The sequence below is a fragment of the Chenopodium album genome, chromosome 1 (assembly GCF_948465745.1).
Source record: "Chenopodium album chromosome 1, dcCheAlbu1.1, whole genome shotgun sequence".
In the NCBI taxonomy this organism is placed as follows: Eukaryota; Viridiplantae; Streptophyta; class Magnoliopsida; order Caryophyllales; family Amaranthaceae; genus Chenopodium; species Chenopodium album.
The window spans coordinates 89090796-89111028 of record NC_137834.1 but is presented as its reverse complement, the minus strand read 5'-3'; the positions used below and the strand labels follow the sequence as shown (position 1 = coordinate 89111028).

The 20233-nt window shown below is 32.1% G+C and overlaps 1 pseudogene; it reads right to left on the bottom strand.

Moving 5' to 3' along the window:
- Positions 1 to 9438: 9438 nt before the first annotated feature.
- Positions 9439 to 10476, bottom strand: LOC145562173 (RING-H2 finger protein ATL78 pseudogene; annotated as a pseudogene).
- Between the last annotated feature and the right edge of the window lie 9757 nt (positions 10477 to 20233).

The window sequence follows — 20233 nt, the reverse complement described above, 5'->3', positions numbered from 1 at the left end:
TTATTCAGGGAAAAGATTTTGATGATTCATCACATAAGTAAAATTGACAAGGCAAAAACATCCTAGATGAAAATGGGAAAATCTCATGCCAAACCACATTTGAAATCAAGAAAATGATAAAAACATATATTAAAATAATAAAATGTAATGACTTAATGAAAGTATGTAGTTACTAATAGATCATTGAACTCTGTTAGATTGTTGTCCAGTTAGAGAATGTGGCAATGTTAGTAAATATCATTAATACCATATTCATTAGACACCTTTTTAATCATCATAGTTCTTCCTTCTCCTCTATCCTCACTCCAAGTGTTTAGGAGTAAGATATAATCGTCTATATACCCGATACAGTTCAAAAAGTGATATTAAATACATGTGCTGCTTGTTAAGATTGTTGTAATTAACTTTCAGAGTTTATTATTCTCTAATCACTCAATCGCAGCTTGTTATTTTCTAACAACTCATCGTTTAAAATAACACAACATATTATAGGCAAGATAACAAAGGTAAGATAACACAATATATGATCATAGAATATTATAAGCAAGATAACAAATACAATATCACACAGCATATTATAAAACAAGATATTATGTACAAGCTCCATGTCTATTCATTTACTCACCCCGATGTATTCATCAAACTTTAGACCAGCAAAATTGGAGATAAAAACGGTCTGTTAGGCAGTGGTCCTAACCAACAACTCATCACTTATCGGGTTAACTTTGATATAACATGAAAGTGCAACCTTATCCTCGTAAGAAGGGTAGGGATCTCCGTCCGTTCTATGATGATAAAATCCGTTCTTTATGCAAAATTGCAAGCCGAATTCAGCATGTCCGCCAAGCTAGAGAGAGTTCATATGATTACTCTGATATAGGAGCGTTTCATATGAGATATATAGTTTCTTGTTAACTAGATAACCATAATATCTAAAATTATTTATTAGAACAGCACTCCAACAATACTTGCAAAATCAAATAACAAAATCATTAGGATATAAATAGTTCACATACAGAACTGTACAAATAGCTAATTCTGATCTAATAAGAGCTAATCAAAATGGATTACATACATAAAAAAGAATATTATTTTTTTATAATTGAATAGTTCTATATATAAGTGCACTTCAAAACATAAATATATTGTTTTATAATTAATTAACTTAGGTCTATACTAATGACATATAATAGACAATTGAACAAACTCGAACCTTAAAAATGAAATAAATGAGATAAATTCATAAAAGGATAATTATTCATTTGAAAATGAGGGATTCAAATGAGTAATTTCAAATGTTTGAATTCAATTCCAAATTATTTTTTTTTAATTTTTTTTTTAACAAACAAAGTTCGTTATATTTCAGTTTAACAATTATATAATTTTAATAATTTTAAAGTAGGAACTCGCTTGGAGAATATTAATTAAAAAGTGGAATTGTTTCTCCAAAAAAAAAAAATTAAAAAATGACATTAATATGGTTATGATCATAAAATAACGAATGTAATTGAATCAAATAATTTTAATTTTGATAACCAATATATAGTATCATTTCATATCCCTACGTTATTCGAATTCTAAATTACCTATGACTAATTTAATAAAGTATCATGTAATATAATTAATATGTAATTTGTTAAGTTTTATATAAATATTAACGTAATTTGTTTCAACCTTGAATCGAGTATGTCTTTTAATGATTAACATAAATAAATTTATTTATTTAATTTTAATTAACAATTAATTTTGTTGATTTGAATCAATAATAATTGTTTCTCGTTTTGTTATTGTAAAATATTATTTTCCGTTTAATCGGAATCCGATAATATAGAGTTCGTGTCTGGCGTTGGTTAGACCTTCCGAAAAACTCCTCAAACTTATTAATCTCATCAAATTACGTATATTCAAGTATATATATATTTGTGAAATAATTTTTCTTAAATTATATTTGTATTATAAATTTATATGTATGTTTGTTTGTATTGATATATTCGAATTCGACTATTGTTTTCAATGGTGTGCCGTCCGAATAGCTTGCTTATCAGTCATCAATTCGGAAACTGTTTGACACTATTGGGAAAGTTAGGTAATACTATTTGTTAAACAATTTCTATTGTGTCAATTATATATTTCAATTTAGAGGTTTCTATTTGTTAAATTTATGCTCTGTTTCATTTAAGAATGTTTATGTTAGTGGCAATGATATCTCGGTCGTATTCAAGGAATATGCAGAGTGATGTAAGGCATTAAAACAACCGTGCTCACATTCTTTGACAAAGGTAATGGTATGTTTTTCTTGATGATTTCTTATTATAAGTCAATTGAATTATTGATTGACTGCATCTAGATTTTGTCAAATTAGATACCCTTTAATTATTAAAACACCAATTATTGCTTGTGTATCTATTCCTTATAATATAGATTTATTTGTAGCCGTATTCATGATTCGAATGCCCTTACATTTCTTCAAAGGTGTTTCTCTATTGTTAATTGTGGCTTTTTGAGGTATCCCGTTAAATAACCATACCCACAGAAGTCGAAAAAGCCAAATTGTTCATTATTCTCTATACGTGGTTTCACTCTAATTTTAGTCTAAAGCACTACACATAAATAAATTTGGTCAACTTGAAGACCCATTATGATAAGGTTACTTTTGTGCTGCAGCCTACAGTTTATTTTAAAAAGGGAATGCGTTCCATTTAAAAGAGAATGTGTTCCATTTTGACCTCTGCATTTTTTACCCTTATGATATGATTTTTTTATTATTTTAAAATGAATCATTTGTTTTATAAAATCTTGGAAATATACAATTATATTATTTACATAAAATATGATAAAAGGATTTTATAAATATTTCCCTATTTGCTTCAAATAATAAATAAAAAATAAAAAATTCCCAACCTTTTAAAAAGTAGGAGAGATTATGAATAGTGTATGAACGTTTATACTCCTCAAAATGTTTGTTTACATATTTTCCCTCATTATAAGTTTAAGAAGCTTTTTTTTTTTTCCTTACCTAAAAATGTTTGTGTTACATATTTGCCTTCATGTAAATAGTTATAATAGAATACCATGCATATACATTATGGTCAATTGGAAAAAAATAGTTAATTTTTTCAAAGACTAGTGCCGAAATCCTAGTATGATCAAACTGACAAAAGGGTTTATCATATATGCAGGACTTTGGTTCTGTTCACATTTAATGATTTTATTTTATGAGAGAAGAAAATTAGGAGCTGAACTGAACTGATTGGAATTGATATGAAATTAAGTACACGTGAACAGACCCTTTGTATAAATATTTGCTTTTAATGTAGTTACTCATTTAAATTTAGAAAAATTGACAAAAATAATTGCAACTTTACTCGATTTGCCCAAAATAATCCCAACTTTCGATTATTTTTAAGGAAAATTTAACATAAACAGACAAACCTTTGGACGGTTCTCCCATATTGGACTAACCTTTAAATCTGCCCATATTAGACACAAGTTTAACATTTTTCTCCCAAAATGGACCAAAGAGGTTACCTTACCTGTTATACCCGGTAAAATTCCACTTGTCATTAAATCATTGATTAGTTTATTATTTTTTTTAAATTTTTTTTAATTTTGATAATTTTTACAAATAAAAATAAAAATAAAAATAAAACCAAAACCACCCTTTCCCACCACAGCCAGCCCCTTCCACAACCAGCGGCCAACCAATTACCTCGGCGTCGGCGACCTTCAACACCACCAGAATTATCGCCACCTACAACTTAACCTTCACAACCACCACTTCCACCCTCTACACCACCAGCAACAGCCACCACATAAATCACCATACCAACAACAAAAGCCACTGAAATCACCATACCTACCAACCAAACCCGGGCACACTGAAATATGTACTTGATTAAGGCGAGCATCATCATCTCTATCCACCACAATCGACGAAGCCGCTGACCGGACAGTGGACGGAACGGTTGAAGCACCGGACGATACGATCCTCAGATAACTCGAAAGCGCCCGGAACGAGCTCGGGATGATCCCATTGGGCCGACCCGTTGAAGAAGCAGCAACTGCCACTCCTCCACGGGCTTTTTTCCCTTCATTCCTCATCAACCAGCCCTCTTAGTAAAAGAGGAGACAAAGCAACGCCGAAGTAATATGATTATAAATTGGGGATGATTTCCTCCAGATTAATTCAAATGTTTTTCCTTAATTTTGAAGCCCAGAAAAATTCACCAAAAAAAAAACAAAGAAATGAAGAGATTATTCGAAGTAATATGAACAAATTTACAATATTTACGATTGAAAAAAGAAAGAGACAAATCAATCAATTAAAACCTTTAAAAAAACTGAAAATTAAGAAAAATGAAGTAGTTTACAATCGAATCATACTAAAAGTTTTTTTTTTTTTTAATTTTGTTAATTTTTTAATTTAAAAAGATAATTAAATGAGAAAAAAAAAAAGAAAATAAAAAATATGTCCGGTTGTTCAAGTCACAAGTCATCTTGGTTCAATATGGGAGAAAAAATACAAACTTGTGTCTAATATAGGCAGATTTAAAGGTTAGTCCAATATGGAAGAACCGCCCAAAGGTTTGTCTATTTGTGTTAAATTTTCCTATTTTTAAATAATTCGAACTTTAAATTGAATTCTCTTTGAGTGGTCCCACTTGACCGGTGACTGGTTATACCGGTTAACTTTGAATAATCATTAGTATTTAAATAAATAATTATTATTACTAAGTAATTAATTAATTTTATTCCAAAAAAAAAGTAATTAATTAATTTTATTTAAAAAAAAGTAATTAATTAATTAGATAAACCACCTCTCCCACTGCCAAACAGCCCAACCCAACCCCCTTCCCCTGTCGGCGCTGCCCCCTTTCCCCTCCCCTTTGCTGGAATAGCACGCAGTTGCAGGTACAGTAGGAGGCCTAGTTTTCTTGGCTCAAGTCGGTAACATTGGCTTGGATTATGACACCGGCGGCCATGGACTGGGTCTGGGCTTCTTATTCGGGTCCGAACTCACCATTTTTGTATTTTTCGGGTCAAATCAAAAGCTATGAAGCCATTGCAAAATACCAAGTAAAAAAATCAAAAATAATCAATGAAATGGGTATAGATTATATCTACTACGAAGTATATCTGAATTTTCTCTGAGACCCAAGAATATGCAAGAACAGCAGTAGCAGCAGAAGTGACAAAAAACGGAAAGAAACGCGATTGAGATTGGCGTTTCAAGGGAAAGAGCCGATGCATATGGGAGGAGCGGTCTGGTAAATTTTTTTTTGAAACCCGGTCTGGTAATTTATTAGGTTTTTATTTTTTTTATGTTAATTTAATTAAATAAGCTTAATTAGTTCCTAATAATCATAATGATATTTTCGTTAAATATAAAATAATTTTAAACCAATCAAAAAAACAACACATGGCATAAGAAACCGGTTACTGTAGGTTGGTAACTTGTTGGTACCATTTGAAGCAAATTTGAGTTAAAGTTTGAATTATTAAAAAATAATCGAAAGTTCGGATTATTTTGAGTAAATCGAGTAAAATTGAGATTATTCTTGTCAATTTTTCATTTAATAAGGTGTTTGGTAAATGGGAATTGAGGGTGGGAATGGTATATTAAACTACGAAATTAAGCAGAAATTGTTTTTTTTTTTTTTTTTTTTTTCGTATTATCTAATTCAATAATTAATACTATAAATATTATGTATTCTTAGGTACTACTCCGTATTACTACTACGAAGTATTATGTTGAATGGAGCATTTTTTTTGAGCTAACAGTGCTGTAATATCTTGATTATTAACTAGCTGTTGAAAGGTAAATGTTTCTACTTGGTACTGGTGTAGACATTCAAAAGAAAACATATACTATAACAACGTTTTGGTCTTATTTGAGAACTATGCAGTTGTGCTCATTGTTGTCTTAATGAAAAATGTCAATGTGCGATTTAAGGTGGGTGAATATTACTTGTAATTGTAGAATTTATTGAATTGTTGAATGCTAGATGTGTTGCAGTTTTGTAGCAGAATTCTTGCAATCATATGACTCAATTTTCAAGGTACATTTATGCTAGATGAATGTCTGTATTCCCTGATCTTTTAATGCACAAGCACCCATACATGATGATTTGGTTGCTAGATGTTTGATGAGAAGAGTGTTTCTTTGACCCCTTGGTTGGAATAAACTCGTGATTCTAGTTAATGAGGATTTGGCTGCTATGCTCTTGTTAGATGTGTGATGCAGTTGATCAGTACTGCTGTATGTACAATCTAGCTATACTTACATTTAAATATTTAATAATGCTGATACACATGAACATCAGGTTGTGTACGTAGGAATTTCATCTGCGTAGTATTTTTGGGATGCTAGACTTGTTTGTGTACATAGGAATTTCATCTACGTAGTATTTTTTTCCTCAATTTGGAAGTGTGAGAGGGTTGGATTGGATGCTGGTAGCCTGGTATTTTGGTTGGAATGAAAGGTGGAATCTATCATCCAGTTGAAGAGAGCGAGGTTTGTAATTTTGTACCCTTAGTGGTCAATTTCTCAAGAACATGAGTTTGATGTCTTGCAAGAATTGGACTTACATTGACATTTTTTTTGGCCTCCTTCATGCTTTCTATGAAGTATTCATCCTACAACAAAGATAGAAAACGGGTGATTGAGTAAAGCTATGAGATAATGTGTTGTGAATTGTGATTGGAACCTTTTTCTTCATCTCACAGTTGTTATTGGGGGGAAAAGTACATCTTATGGTGGTGAGTAGATAGATGAATCCGTTTAGGCTCTTTGTTTCAACAAGATAGTACTCGATGAATCCTAAACTCACAATAAACCACATATTACATCAATGGTATATTTTGTTGCTGTCATATCAATAAGCCGAGTAGTCTGATTACATTTTCTGAATTACTGTTATGGTTATCCTAGACTCTTTCCAGCACAGAATCCTCATGTCAATGAAAGATGGAATTGCGTACATCAATGAAAGACGGAATCCTCATGTCATTTACGGAACATACTCAACAAATCTAGGAGTAAGAAATTTTCCAAGCTTAGTCATGATATCTCTGCTTTTTGATTGCAGAATTCTGAGAATCTGAAAATAACATGCTTTTGGTTAGGTACTTTTGTGATTATATATTTCATTGAGTATAATAAGTGATGGTCGAACTTCTGTTGGGATGATGCCTGGACTTTGGTTTTTGTGGCATTTTCCTTTTTGTTCTAACTTCTCCTTTCCTGTTTCTCTTCTTCATCGCTTTTCGTATTCATTTTATTGTACTCATTTCCTAGATGTTACCTGATAGTTATGAACATCATGCATATCATCTGTCTAGTTAGAACCTCTGACCTCTGTTTTAAATATATTGTATGTTGCATGGCATTTTCGTGTGTGTCAATTATCTGCTTAAACTAACATAGTGGCTGGTAAGGGACCATCTAAGCAAACCATTGCTTGTTTGATAAGATAAATGTTATATTTTTTTTTCAAGGGTGCTTTCCATTATTCAAAGTCTTGTTTGTGGGTTGTTCAAAGCTTCTCCTCCGTCTCTTTCGTGAAGTTTAAAAATATTATCGTCCCATCTTACTTGCATCGTCACTGCTATTGGTGAGAGCTGCGATGGAGAAAAAGTAATTTGGTCGTATAACATGCAAGAAAATGATCCTCATATACAACTCCTTTTTAGCAATTTCTTCTGGTTGGAAAGTTTACATTATATTCTTGCTACCAAGATTTAACAGAGCTCTATATGTGTAAATCTCCACTTTTGCTTTGTTTAACTAATTTTAAAACTGCACATAAGCTTCACTTGCGACCAGAGTTTACGTGTCACTTGTAGAGTTATTGTACCAAGTAGTAGTCCATTCGTTCCTTTTTATTCTTTACATTTTTTGACTTGTATGGTTGAAGTTGTTCTCTAGCCTAATTGAAAGTCGTAGTTGGTTTTCCACTTGAGGGAGAAAAAGGAAAGGGCAATTGATACAAGTAAATTAGGCTCTCTACTTCTCTAGTGATCGATAAGGGTTAACTTTAAAGTGACTTGAATCAGTGTCAAAAGATTAATGGGTTTTGAGCATTAAACCAGGTTATGCTTCTTACTTTCTTCATAATGCTATTGCTTTCCTTGTGTTGATGGCCCACGACGTGCTATTGTGCATGTTATTGCTTATGAAACCCCCCTTATTTGATTGCTATTATTGTAATCAGTTAAGCTTCAGGGTCAGTTGAGTACTACTAGTCTACTACTATGTTACAAATTCATCCTTTTGGTAAACATATAATGGGTTCATCCTCACCTTCCATACTTTTCAGCTCAACTTCTTTTCTTAGTCTTTTCTCCTTATGCTTTCCAATCGAGCTCGAATCGCCTTTCTTGAAGGACCTGTTGGAAGCTGAAGTTATCCTGCACTTGGTATATATATTAATGTATACCATACTTATATCTCTTTCGGTTGCCTTTTGACTTGGAATCCTTGTTGGCAAGCTTGAAATGGCATTTGAGGCTTCAAATGCTTGTTTAATTTAATCTAAGTGCTTTCATGTGAACGTTGATATTATTAACTAATTCCATATTCACAGGAAGTTTATGGGAAATGCCGTTGACATAGTGTCAATAATGCTCTAAACTATATCTCTTGTATTATTTTTATGTTTGTGGTTAATTTCCATCCTTTTCGGCTTTAATTTCGTTTAATTATAGCTAATCGCGACATTACGTGGCCTACTTAGTGGCTGCATGTCCAGTGAAGTGGACATTTTAGTGTTCACACTTTAGCTGTTCACTTGTTTTTATATATCTTTGTTATGTTATGCCCATTGTTTTATATTTCTGGGTGTGGTCCTAAATTCACTATGTTTGTTTCCTGGTATAACAGTTACTATTAAATTATTTTGCACACAATTTGACTTTCCTTTTTTTTTGACGGCCTCACAATTTGCTATGAATTCTGCATTTGTAACACACTAAATTGCTGCATTGTTTAAGAGAATTGCTATTGTCTGCAGGACTGATGCTAATATTTTAATTTAGAAACACCTTAACACCTACATAATGTCTGTAATTATGCATCTTTTGATATGATTGGTTATCCAACTCGGCCCGGTTAATTGGTAAGAAAAGATGATGTTAATGGTATAAAATTTCCTAGTAATTTTATAAGTCATGGTAAGAATTGAATGCAACTTTACATTCTAATGTGTGTGCTTTTTTCTTACATTTCCATTACCATTTTATGTGTGTTATTGATGAGTGGGGATGAAACTTTATGATAAAAACACATATGTATAGATAAAACAGAGACTTTTAACATGTGGTTTTCCTTTTCTAAATTACATAATTTGATTTTCATTTTCGTCTGTCACATTACATGTTTGTCTTGATAATTGCTTTTTTAAGTTTTGAGTGGTTAGGAACATATGATAAGACTCTGTATGTTGGACTTACTCAGATCCTGCAGGGCACTTGCAGGATCGGTACTGAAACATTGTCATTGTTCGTTGTGGCAAATCTTACAATATAAGTACTACTTGAAACATGTTCTTGAAGCTAAGCAACCAATAGTTCCTGAATCCTGACTATACAAATCTTCAATTGGATGCTATTGATATACTACTTGTTACATGTTTTACTCTGTCTCAGAGGGCTTGACCTTACTAATGTACAAGTTTTTGTTTCGACGATGAATTGAACTAAAGATGCTAATACTAACAATTATCCCTATAACTTCTTACCAAATCTTCACGTTCTAATGGTGCTATATTTATGATAGTTGCCTGAGGTGGAAGTGGCTGTGAATCAGGCTGCGACGAGCTAGCAGCAGCCTGATCACAGCCAACGATCTTCTGACATGTTTCAATCAAGCAGTGTCTGCAGGTTGGGCATGAAGAGCGAGTATTGAGCCACTTATCAATACATTTGATGTGAAATCCGTGCTGACATTTTGGCAGGAGCCTCAACTTTTCTCCTGGTGCGAAGTCTGATAAGCATATAACACATTCGGTACCAAGACCGGGGAGCTTCAGGTTGGGTGAGTAATTTACTACAGCAAATGTCTTTAAAGCCTTCTTCTTGATGCCTGTGTCTTCTGAGCTTGGGTCGTTGTTGCTGTCATTGGATTCAGTAGGCATGAAATTCGAGCATCGTAGAGCACACTTGATTATGGAATTTAGTCCTAGTGAGCAGATTAAGGCACACAAGAGGACTGATAGTACCATTACTACATTTGCATCAAAGCCATTAGTTCCACTGTAAGGCTCTGTGGGGTCTACAGGGTTGTTAGCCATGGGTGGAGGCGGAGGCGTGGCGGATGTAGGCGGAGGGTGGTGTTGTAGTAACCTTCTTGAGGATTGAAGGTTCATTATTAGTTCTTGGTAGAGTAGAGGAGAGAGTGTGGATGGTGACATGGTTTAATTTTTTTTTTTCTTTGTTGTGTGTGTGTTTGAAGTTTGCAGGATTAGCCGTCCTTAGTGCCTGTCAGGATGAGTATATATAGACCACAGAGGCAAGGGCTTGGTCATGTGATTTCTTAAACTTTGCCAAAAAAAAAAAAAAGTAAAATAAATAAAAAAAATATAAATGATTGAGGTTTGATGGATACATTTCAAACATATCCGATAGTTTACTATTGCTCCCACTCTAGAGATAAAAAAAAAAACATAAATTTGCATGTGTTAGATTAGATTTAAAGAATTTTATTTTATTTTTTTTGAGAGGATTTAAAGAATAATACTTTGTACTTCGCATACATTTTAAAAAAAAAATAAAATTATTTTTAGTATTATTTTTATATATGTATTTTGACAAATTTATTTAATTTAATAGATATTTAATTGTTGTCGTATTGATATAGAATATTTTTTAATGGTAAGAAGAAGGGGGCAAAATGGGCACACTTATGAGGGAAATAGAATACAAAGTGGGAAGCCATGCCACTACTCCATAAATTACAGGTCTAAAGTAGAGTATTGGATTAAAAAATAACAGATAGTAGAGTATAAAAGTCTTGAGGCCTGTTCACTTCAGTTTAATAACAGAGTAGTAGAGTATAAGAGTCTAGCTTGGGGTCTGTTCACTTCAACTCTATTTAGTTTAGTTCAGTTCAGCTCTTAATTTCGCTCTCTCATAAAATATTCATTTCAGCTCTATTTAGTTCAGTTCAGTTCAGTTCAACTCCAATTAGTTTAATTCAGTTTTGTTCAGCTCCAATCAATTCATTTCAGTTCAATAAATGTGAACAGACCTTTGGATTAGTGTATTAAAGTATACTTATTGTTTTTGTACAAGGTGGTAACAAACTAACAAATACACTATTGATTTATACTTTCTCCTTGAAACTATAGTCATTAATACTGATAAGAATGTTTGTGATTTAGCCCTCCTTATAATCAAATAATATTGAACGGTAGGAATATTCCAGCAGCTAGGGTACGGGGTAGAGCCCAGGCCACCCACTAAAGTTATATATTAATGGATTTTGTAATCAAAGATGTATCATGCCCACTTTCTTTTAGAGAAATTGTTGCCATGTGGAAATTTTCAATTATGATGAACAATATCTATCTCTATACTATTTGGGTCCCTTTTTGCCTTGCTAAATTATCAAGAAATTTCCTTTTGTGATTTGGACTTCAACAACAGTTCTTTCTTGGTAGTTGAAAGATTGCTAGCTCTATCACCCTATTTTCGAAATTTAAGGCCAAATAGTATTTGTGGGGGCGTTTTAAGAGTTGGATAGAGATTGAGAATTAATTATCGAGAAATTTATAAAATTATTAATACAGTAGTATGTTGTTTGGTTTATACTTTATGAAGACAAAAATTTGAGAATTAATGAATGTGTTACTTAAATATCTTGAGAGTAGTTGATATAAATAACACAATAAAACAACGACAATTCCTTGTTTATTTTGGTAAAATTACAAAGATACTCTTGCTAATCTTATTTTCTTTTGGTTCGTTATTGGCTTATTTTCCATCTCTTTTACCTATCCCTTGGGTGATAAAAACAAAAGATTTTCATTTCTTATTCCACTTTCTATTCCCTTTCCCGCAAAACAAACATGAGAATCTTGAATAAAAAAACCTGTGAACAAAAGGGTTTGTATGGGTGGTGATGGTAAGGTGAGGTAGTGGTTGGCATGGTGGCGGAAGGTGGTCAAAGTGAGAAGAGTGAAAGGAGGGGCAAATTAGTCAAAAAATAGGGCTTAGTCAACAAATTTTGGATGGTAAAAAGTTATACGTAGTTGTACAACTTTGTTTCTAAGATACTCTGCTAGGTTAACTTTTGAACAAACTCAGAAAATATCTTGTTTTCAACATTTTTTTTTGCTCTTTCAGAGCCTAACTCAAGTGCCTAAGCAAGTTATACACTTATACTTCGTACATTGTATTAGGTTTTAAAATAGCATGTCAGTCAATTTCTTTCCATTTATTATTAGTCCTACCAAAATTCTTGCTTTACAATTTGAACGGGTAATTTGGCCGCCATAAAGTATAGCCTTACCGGCCAAAAGCTTGAGAGCGATACAAAGTAACGGGTAGTGATATGACCTTATGTAAGGAAGGTACTAAGTTGACACTTGACTGGTAACATTTTACGTGATACATAGTACTTTATCCGTATTAAAATGTTCTTCCTAGTTGTTTTTTTAATTCAGTGTTATAGTTATGTTATGAAATAGAGGGAGTATTTCGCTTAACTTTTTAATATGGAATTACACGAGCTAGTCAAGTAGACATGTGATAGACTGATAGTTACTAGACTTATCTATCGTCTTATCACTTTCTATTTTGATTTGATTATTGTGGTGGCAAAGATAAGATCTTGTGGATCAGCCAACCCACTCGACGGAAGTTCACCAACAACTGACTTTACCTTGTATTCCATCATATGAGGTTTGATAACATGATTTAAAGGAGCTTTTAAGGATAAAGCTTTTAATTTGCTGCAATAAAAGTCGACATGATTCATTTGTTTTGCTAAAGATGAAACCGTGATTAGTTTTGCATTTTGTGCATTACAGCATTGAATGAAAACTATGGCTAGAAAGTTGATGGTTACTTTGTTGCTACATTATATCTTTTCTTAGTTTCTAGGATTGGCCTGGCTAACATTTGATTAAGAGTTAATTAATATTCGTCGACATTTGAATGTGATGGTGAGGGTGTTTGGCCGGATTAGACGTTTGTCACATGTATTGCAGTATACTCTATAGGGCAAGGAGCTTGTGGTGTTCTGTTGTTACTCAACAGAGTGTTGTTTACTTCTTATTCGATGGGATGTTTAAGGAAAGGTAAAGGAAGAATGGTGTTTGGACCGCGATTTTAATGGAATTTCTAAGTGATGCCAAAGAGAGGGTTCCACAAGTTGTATAAAGAGAGATGAGGAAGGGTATGCTGGTCGGAAGAAGGGAGAAAAGAATGATATAGAAGAGTTTGAGAGTCACAAAGATATAGATATGTGGATGTTTTAATGTTAGTGCATTTAATTTGATGTTCAGCTTTTTTTTGTCATACAACATGAGAATTAAATAGTTTGTTCTTATACATGAAGAATTTTATGAGAGGCAGTAATAGATGTGGCATTTCTAATGTTGATGCATTTAATTTGATGTTCACTTTATTTTTGTCTTACAACATGGGAATTTAATGGTTTGTTCTTATATAATGTAGAATTTTGTGGGAGGTTTTTTGGTACGCGTGGGTAGGGTGGGGGTGGCGGTGGCGGTGGTTGGGGGGTTTAAGTTTTAATTACAATTAATATGAAGTAGACGGAACATAAAATTACACAATAATTACATTATTAGTATGTGTTTCGTGGAATTATAGTGACAAGTGTAATTGCTATCAAGATTTAGAATTTGGAGATAGTCTTAACCTTATTTAATTTCGTAAGAATAAAAATGACGGGAATGGAGGGATGGGGGGAGCGATGCAAAGGTATAGTAATTACACCGTGTAAACGACTAAACGGAAATTTGTTACCGAGTAATTAATTATATTTCAAGTTGAGGTTAAATCTTCAAATTACTACTTGCAGAATAGATGAAGTGACATAGAATTGGTGTTGGTGGAGTGATAAAATCATCATCACATGAAAGAAAATTTGTTACTAGTACTAAGATTATTGCGAGTTGGTGATAAAACTTTCAAACCTAGAAAAGATTTATGTGACACATGATAGTTACCTTCCTTTAGGTCCCAAACGATCCATTATATAGTTGTACTAAAGTGGTTTCCTTTCATTTTACAAGTACAACAACAACAAATATCAAGTAGATAGAAAGAATGAGACAACAAATTATTTATATTCAGTAATTTATAGTCCAAATGTAACCAACTAAGATTATATGGTTGTGTTTATATTCATGATTTTGTAAGTTTTGAGATGATGTTTAATTAAATCTTGTCAACACAAAATTTAAATTGGAAGTACTTATTTTACAACCTGTTTTTGAAGTTGGATGTTATGTTAATGGCAAGCTAGAATTAGTTGAATGAGTATCTGTCTATGTTAGCTTTTGCATGCAAAATACAGAAATTAAAAACACAGCGATTGTCACTGTTGTCAGTATCCCACAAACTTTTATACACTATTATCACTTTACCAAGTTTATGTCAACCTTTGTGTCAATTTCCACCAAATTATAGCACTTCCAATTCTTCTAAAAAAGAAAAGCACTTCCAACTTATTTTGATCCTCAAGTATAATTAGTCTTTGTGGTTTCTTAATTGAGTACCCATCTTAGTAATTGCTGTAAGGCGGCTAGGTAAATTAGACTTGTTAGGGGTAAGAATCGAACCCCTCTCATAAGAGTGGTGTTATACTTTGGACAATGCCTAGGTCGTTATGCCTTATGTACAAGTTAGATTTAACTGATAAGGGAATCGCTACCTAGGGCCATACATGTATGTGATTACTCCCACAGAATTCTACTAATTGTTCAATTTAAGAAGTTTTTTTTTTTTTAATTTTTTAATTTTTTAATTTTTTTTTTTCTCTTCTTTTTTGAGGTGCATAATCTGGGCTAGATATTGTAAGATGAGTCCTCTTAAAAGTTGAAGCAACCACCAGAATACAAAAGGGTGTGGGGGATTACTCCTTTAAGGCAGGATAGGCTAAGTTTAAAGTGAAAGTGAAAGGGTAAATGTCCCATAACTTCCATTAACCCTTGTCTACCTTTTCAATTTTGTTTTGATAACTTTGCAATCTACTTCGTATATCATTATCGATGTAACACTCAGATATCGATCTTTATTTTGAGGAAAGAGAAATTTATATACGTCGTATTTAAAAAAAACGAAACTCAATCCAGAGGGTACACTCTTTTTTTTGTGAGTGGGTCCCCGTACGATTGGTGCCTCTCGAAGAAGTGAGCTGCACGGCTGCTGTTTTGCACATGTATAGTTCTTTACTTTGCATGGATTGCTTTTGTTTGTAAGTTTTAACATCTAGTTATGTTGTTTTTTCTGAAGCTTGAACATTTCCTGCTTAACAGATATGTAGATTTTGATTGAGCACATGGAGGTTCTATTCTGATGTTTAAGGTTCATGTCTGGTCTCTAGACTATAATTTTATTGTCGTCGATCTTTGTTGAGTGACTTATGATTAGTACAAGTACACATACACATACACAAGAAAGTGAGGGATAGCTCAAGTGGTTAGAGGTTCCCTCCCGATTCCAGGAGATGTTGGGATCGATTCTCACCCCCGTTCTTTGTGGCTCTCTAAACACATACGCATACACATACACGTGTTGTCAGTATATAGCACTTGCTATTTCTTTGGGTTTGAAGGAATCATTAAGGTGGACAGATTCATAACAAGTTTTGAACTTGTATACAGCCACTATTTTGGAAAGTTTGGAAGTTGAATTACATGAAATTAGTGTAATTTGCAATAATGAAGTTGCTTTGAATTGTTGAAATGAATAATCATATGGTTTTAGTAAGGTGTTAAGTTAATGAAGCTTTATTTTGTGACCCCTTTAGAAATCATAGATTCATGTATATCGAGTAAGGATATCTGTAAAGTTATTTTTATGTATAAAAGAAGGGACCCCTTAGGATCATATTGGATTTCATTTACCAAACATGAAGTGATGCTTCTCGTTTTGGGGGGGCAATTCAAGATGTGGCATCACTCGTCAGACTCCTATATACTTATTCAGAACATGCATACCATTATTGGTTATACTTATTCTAGGAACTACGAGTATAATTTAAAGGTGTTGCGCGTGTTTTATGGACTTGTTTTTAGCTACGACTTCTATCTCGTGTAGTCGTGTGCTATTTGTTATGTGATGCAATTATTGTAAAACTTTAGATTTTACTCCGTATTTTTAACTTGAATGGAGTTGTTTAAATGAGTAAAGAGATATGTATGCCTAGAAAAACCCGACTATAGAATTTGTACAATTGTTTTAATTTTTGACAATTGATTACAAGAATATGTACACTAGTTATACTAGGAAAATTTTAACTACTTAACTTTCTTAAAATCAAGTTATGGTTAAAGAAATGCTTTGTTATATACTCACTTAGATTGTTTTATTTATTTATTTTTTCCCTCTCTTTTCCTCTCTTTGCTTGAGTCGTGCTCGTGTTTCCTATACAGGTTGGATTATCCCTACTATGTATAATACATATTGTTTTGCCTGTCATGAAGACGATCGAGTTCAATAGTCGAAGCTTAATTATTAGAAATAACCCTTCTACAATTGTAAAAATAGGGTAGTATACGTCAATTTGTTTTACCTTTGGATGGCATTTTAGACGTTGGGCATTTGAGTAATGGTAAAAACAGATTATTAAGGGCTTGTTTGGCATCATTTTTGGTTTTCAGTTTCCTGATTTTTTGAAAACCAAAAACAGGAAACAAGAAAAAGGTGTTTTCACTTTTCTGTTGTCAGTTTTCAAAATTATCATGATTTGAATAAGTTTATATAATTTTTTCTTCATTAAGGAACATATATCATATACTTTTAAAAAATAAAAAACCAAAAAACAGAAAACCACAGCAATGCCAAACGAACCCTAAACTACAACAGTGGCATTGGTTGTGGACTCGTGGTCATGCGTTTAGTCAATCATAAATCTATACTCCATCTAGTCGGCAACTCCGCAAGGTGAAAATCGGGAGAAAATCATATGTCCCATATTTTGTGTCCCATTGGTGTTCCACTAAATATGATTGGTTCTTAAAATATTTATTTGCCTTTTAAAATTTGAGAAGTGGGACCTTGTAACTATTACAACCAATAATATTAAGTGGAACACAAATGGAACATAAAAAATGGGACAGAGGATTTAAACCCGTGAAAATCAATGTGCTAAAATTATGCGAAGACCACCTTCGACATTCATCTAATTTTCTCTCCTTTCAAGTTTAAATATCACATAGTTTTTTCCGTTTTTTCACCATATATCTATAAGTTTTTTATTTATTTATTCACCATATACTCCTAAAAATTTTCAACTTCACCATATACCCTTGAATTGTTACAAAGATTCACCATATACCCCCTAATGACAAAATGAGTGAAATTTTGTTAATTATACATTGAAACTACCTTAAATATCTCCCCCCATCCCTCATGAAACCGTACCATTCATCTCCTTTCTAGCTCTAACCCATGAAACCATTCAAAATATCCATAATCATATACGTATGATTGATTTTGAGGATAAGAGAAAGAAATTACAAGTGGATTTGGGAGTAGGATAAAGGAATGTGGGTGATTTCGGAAGTAGGGGAATGTATTTAGGGTGATTTCGGGTCATAACTAACCCTAATGACAGACGAAGTTAACAATCATTATTCATCAAGGGCATATGGTGTATTTTTGTGAAAACTTAGGGGTATATGATGAATACAAAAAAGTTCAGAGGTATATGGTGAATAAACAAAAAACTCAGGGGTATTATATGGTGAAAAATCCATAATTTTTATAAGATTTTTTGAAGATATTGGTTGACTAGATACCTATATTAACTGATTTGACTAACTTACTTTATTAGTTGGTTGTATAAATATGTTTGGTAATTGCTATTTTTTTTTTTTTTCTATTTATAAGATAAATAGCTAATTGCTTAAAGAACTGTGGGGCTATGTAGTCGAGAAGGATTTTAAATTAAATGGGGGTATAAGTGTCATTTTTATTAAGATATTGAATAAGCTAATACGAAGCCTTTTTTTTTATTATTATTTTTTTATTTAAAAAAAAAAACTTATTTGGTGGAATAATTAGTCTCAATTTTGTAAATTAGCTTCTTAAATTTTTTTTATGATATAATTTTGATTTACGCTTAATACATCAAAAAAACAAGTGCAAATTAACGAAAAAAAAAAACATAGATGGGCTCACAATGCAGTGTATTCTAATTGTTGAAATCCTCAATCCAACCCCATTCATCAAATTCTTGAGCAAGATTAATAGTATCATACATATTTGTCTCTTTGTGGTAGCAGCCTGGCAGCTAGGGAAAACTGTCATAAAACACACTCGACAGTTGCGTAACAAACATTGAAGTAGCTAAAGCTTATTGATTGTAGATTTGAATTTTGAAGTTGTGATGAAATGGTTGAACGAAATTGTAAAATTGTTAATTAAATTAAAAGTTTGTTGATTGAAGCTAACCTGTTTTACAATTGTGGGTTGACAGGATTTAAATAGGGCCAAAAATTAAAGCCGTCAGCCGTCTCAATATCATTCAGGATGTTGTACAAGACTTACATACTGATAATTCGCTGCCTTTTCTAAAGCATTTCTTAGAATTAAACGGGTTGTATAACATGTGTGTCTTTGCCTAAATCCGCGATTCTATCCCCATTTTTGTCAGAGGTGTTGGGATATTACAATCCCAATACCTTTGACATTCGAGGACACATGATAGGAATGACACTAAAAGATGTGTTATTTCTATCAAGAATCCAGATCAGCGACAAGTCGGTACTTGTTAAATATTACAGCAATAACCATTGGATTGCTGTTTTCGAAGAAGAGATCTACAAGGTTAAAAAGCTGTATACGATTATCAAACACACAACTTTGTATGTGAAGAGGGGCAAGCTGGTACTATTAATGGTAATAGTGTTATGCCTTATAATGTCATCTCCCAATGGGCTAAACTTTTATACCCCATTTTTTGACGTTCTAAGTGATCCAAATGGGATATCTGACAATTATGCAAGAGGACAGTCATACTAGCTTTCCTCCAACATCACTTGGAGAGGTGAGATCAATCAAGAAAATTAGGTGGTTATACAGGACTTTTAGTAGTAAGCTTTTTCTTCTGTTTTTTTTTTTTACATTTTCTAACTAACTTTATTGTGTACAATGTTTCTTCTTGGCATCAGTGAGGGAGGAGTTGGAGTTCCGGTTAAAACAAAAAAAAAAGTTGGCACAAGATTAAATCCCTTTATTAAAGTTTCATGTAATTTGTTAATATTTTTTTTATTATGATTTTAACGTAATTTGTTTCATGTAACATACTTAAATTTATTATATCTAATTAACCTGAATAATTATTTTATATGCATTTAATTGAGTACCCATTTTTAAAATGTATAACAGTATATTTTCAATGTCAAACCTTGTAATAATCAAATAAAAAGAATTAATATATAAATTCTAATCGTTATCTATATTTCTATTATTGTTAAATCGTCGGATGCTACTTTACTCCTGTTTTGAATGAAAACGTTGAACTAAATTATCAAATTCTTGGCTATGGTAATGGTGTAATCAATTATGTCAAGAAATATGTAAATCTGAATAATTTAGATTATATTTGTAATTAATTTACATGGTTTTGAAATTTACAAATATAATTTAAGAATATTTAAATATGTTAGTTAAAAATGATAAAAGAAAACATTAAATCAAAGGAGTTTCGTTTTAAATAAGTTTTTCACCAAGTATTTTAAATTAGCTTAATTAATAGTAAATAAACATTTCAAACTGGTAAAAATAGAATATTAGTTTTTATTTTTTTTAGAGTAAATGTAATAGTTTATGCGGCATTATTATAATTTGTCATTTTTTTTTATTGTGAATGATAATGTTGTGATAATAACATTTTTAGAAGGCGTATAATGTAATAACTATTTGTGATATATACATGCGGATTAATTTTTTTAAAGTTTATTATATATTTACCTTAATTCATAGATGTTATATACCTTGAAATTAAAAAGCCAGGAAAATGCAATATAAATTCTACCAT